We start from the raw sequence: 4,145 nt of genomic DNA on the forward strand, positions 1-4,145 counted from the left end.
AGATGCGACCTTGATAAACTGACTAAACCAGAGGTTGTAGAGAGTTTCAGGGGGATCATAAGGGAACAATTGACAAGAATGGGGGAAAGAAATAGAGTAGAAGAAGAATGGGTAGCTCTGAGGGATGAAGTAGTGAAGGCAGCAGAGGATCAAGTAGGTAAGAAGACGAGGACTAGTAGAAATCCTAGGATAACAGAAGAAATATTGAATTTAATTGAAGAAAGGAGAAAATATAAAAATGCAGTAAATGAAGCAGGCAAAAAGGAATAAAAACGTCACAAAAATGAGATCGACGGGAAGTGCAAAATGGCTAAGCAGGGATGGCTAGAGGACAAATGTAAGGATGTAGAGGCTTATCTCACTAGGGGAATGATAGATACAGCCTACAAGAAAATTAAAGAGACCTTTGGAGAAAAGAGACCCACTTGTATGAATATAAAAAGCTCAGATGGAAACCCAGTTCTAAGCAAAGAAGGAAAAGCAGAAAGGTGGAAGGAGTATATAGAAGGTTTATACAAGGGCGATGTACTTGAGGACAATATTATGGAAATGGAAGAGGATGTAGATGAAGATGAAATGGGAGATATGATACTGCGTGAAGAGTTTGAAGAGCACTGAATGACCTGAGTCGAATAAGGCCCCAGGAGTAGACAACATTCCATTAGAACTACTGACGGCCTTGGGAGAGCCAGTCCTGACAAAACTCTACCATCTGGTGAGCAATATGTATGAGACAGGCGAAATACCCTCAGACTTCAAGAAGAATATAATAATTCCAATCCCAAAGAAAGCAGGTGTTGTCAGATATGAAAATTACCGAACTATCAGTTTAATAAGTCACAGCTGCAAAATACTAACGCGAATTCCTTGCAGACGAATGGAAAAACTGATAGACGTCGACATCAGGGAAGAGCAGTTTGGATTCCGTAGAAATTTTGAAACATGTGAAGCAATACTGACCTTACGCTCTATTTTAGAAGAAAGGTTAAGGAAAGACAAACCTACGTTTATAGCATTTGTAGACTTACAGAAAGCTTTTGACAATGTTGACTGGAATACTCTCTTTCAAATTCTAAAGGTGGCAGTGGTAAAATACATGGAACGAAAGGCTGTTTACAATTTGTACAGAAACTAGATGGCAGTTATAAGAGTGGGGGGGGGGGGGGGAGATTAAAGGGAAGCAGTGGTTGGAAAGGGAGTGAGACAGGGTTGTAGCCTCTCCCCAATGTTATTCAATCTGTATATTGAGCAAGCAGTAAAGGAAACAAAAGAAAAATTCGGAATAGGTGTTAAAATCCATGGAGAAGAAATAAAAATTTTGAGGTTCATCGATGACATTGTAATTCTGTCAGAGACAGCAAAGGACTTGGAACAGCAGTTGAATGGAATGGACAGTGCCTTGAAAGGAGGATATAAGATGAACATCAACAAAAGCAGAACTAGGATAATGGAATGTAGTCGAGTTAACTCGGGCGATTCTGAGGGAAATAGATTAGGAAATGAGTCACTTAAAGTAGTAAAGGAGTTTTGCTATTTGGGGAGCAAAACAAGCGATAATGGTCGAAGTAGAGAGGATATAAAATGTAGACTGGCAAATGGCAAGGAAAGCGTTTCTGAAGAAGAAAAATTTGTTAACATCGAGTATAGATTTAAGTGTCAGGAAGTCTTTTCAGAAAGTATTTGTATGGAGTGTAGCCATGTATGGAAGTGAAACATGGACGATAATTAGTTTGGACAAGAAGAGAATAGAAGCTTTCGAAATGTGGTGCTACAGAAGAATGCTGAAGATTAGATGGGTCGATCACGTAATTAATAGTGAGGTATTGAATGGAATAGGGGAGAAGAGGAGTTTGTGGCACAACTTGACAAGAAGAAGGGACCGGTTGGTAGGGCTTGTTCTGAGGCATCAAGGGATCACAAATGTAGCATTGGACTGCAGCATGAAGGGTAAAAATCATAGAGGGAGACCTAGAGATGAATACACCAAGCAGGTTCAGAAGGATGTAGGCTGCAGTAGGTACTGGGAGATGAAGCGTGCAAAGGATACAGTAGCATGGAGAGCTGCATCAAACCAGTCTCAGGACTGAAGACCACAACAACAACAAAAACAGATAGACTGACGATTCAATTTATATTACAATATGATAACAGTGTCTAATTCATGGTTTTGACGTTAATTATTTTATATCTCGCCTGACATGATGCTGTGAATATTTTTATGAAACTGATGATTGTGAATCTACCGAAACTGGTTGTGTAAAGAAAGAATTTTATCATCAGATCGAGGCGATAACATGACTTTTCTGAAATATTTACTATGTGTGAAAAATATATGAATATTAATTTCCATTTTTAGATTGCAGGTCTGCTTTTATATGGAGCGAAAAAGAAATAGTAGGATACGTAGGGCAGGGATTAAGATTGTGATAAACTAAAGTATCTGTCGTCGATAACAAGCATTAAATCGCTCCTGAGAGATAGAGAATTTCTACGTTCAAATCAAAAATATTAAATCAATTTCTTCACTCTTATGTGCGTAAATTGTTCATCAATTTTTTACCTACATCTGATCAACTCCTCTTTAGAAGCCAGCGTATAATAAAAGTTAAAATATTTTTATTCGACAAAATTAATTTCCCTTTCGCCCATAAAATTCGATACACTCAAATCCATGGTAACTATTTCTTTAGCTTTGAACTTTCAAATCCTGACGTTATATGTTTTATATATTGAAATGAACAACTTACCTGGTAACCTGAACGCAGCTCTATCCGATTCCATTAACATAAAATTACGAATTACGAATGAAAAAATAGGGACAACATGTATTCCATGCTCTGAGGAACGACGGCCTTCGGCGTGTTACAGTTTGTGGCCGGATACTTGAAAGCGTGGCACGTGTTCAGACGCGTCAGGCGTTCTCCCCGTGGTCAGCCATTACAGGAAAAGAGAAAAATACAATTTCTGCGGCCACGTAAGAAACACATATTTTGTCATATAACATAAACTCTAAAACAACTTCTATTATAGTGGGTCAGTACTTGTAGGTAGCGATTGTCACCAACAATTTCGTGACACTACAGCTCAGGCAATATAGAGCTTTTTGCTATCTTTATCTTTCCTTATAATTAAGTGTAAATTTTCAAGTGTTTGCAAGTCTTAGTCTTCTGTTTGTGTGTATACTGGAACTTGTCATGCGTTGTTTTTACCTGAAATATTGGCAGAATACGTGTGTAATATTGAATCCACTATTGGGTGCGTTAATTTCACATAATTAGGAATCTATTGTGTTTATTACAGTACTAATTAATCAGCTTTCTTCGTCTTTATCTTCTTCTCCAAATTATTTTACAGCTGACTACTAGTTTCTCCGACTGTGGAGGCAATAAAATCTCCACAGTTCGCTAAATCATACATATTATGAAATATACTGTAGGTTGCACACCGCGGATGTTTTTCAAAAGTTTGAGTTGTTTGCTATGCACGTATTATATAAAGCACTCTAAGAAACCTCTCAGCGAGCTGGGTGTGGGGGGGGGGGGGGGGGGCTACTTGAATTAATAGAAATGAAATGTCATCTAAAGATATGAACTGATTTCTGTTCGGTGCTAAAGTGAACTAACAGATCACTCCGTTTATTGCATATGCTGATTTAACAACCACTGGAATGTTAAGAGTAATTGATTTTGGATACATTTTATTTATTGACGTGTCACAGCGATTAGACATAGTGCTATCTACCGTCTAAATTCTGAGGCGATCGGAAAGTACGAGATACCTATTACTGGCATTCGATTTCTGTCGACGCAGATCACTTCATGGAGTGAATTATTTGAGTGCGCCTATACTACTGTTGTACTCAAATGATGAACTGTGTAATAAAACAGAGTTTCTTTTATCGAAATTGTTATTGCTGAGCATGGACTGACTGAGGGTCACAACTACCAGCCAGTGTCCTATGTACTTCACTTAGCAAACAAAGACCATAAACTCAACTCTCTGGAAGCCCTCGAAATTAATGAACACCTTGCTCACAGTCCAGATATAATCCTAAATGACCAGACACAGCTGAACACCTCCCCTCTCCTAGACTTCATATCATCATCTCTCTTTTTCTTTACTTCCCACACTGTCTGTTCCTACAT

This window comes from Schistocerca gregaria, chromosome 7 (genome assembly GCF_023897955.1).
Source record: "Schistocerca gregaria isolate iqSchGreg1 chromosome 7, iqSchGreg1.2, whole genome shotgun sequence".
Taxonomy (NCBI): domain Eukaryota; kingdom Metazoa; phylum Arthropoda; class Insecta; order Orthoptera; family Acrididae; genus Schistocerca; species Schistocerca gregaria.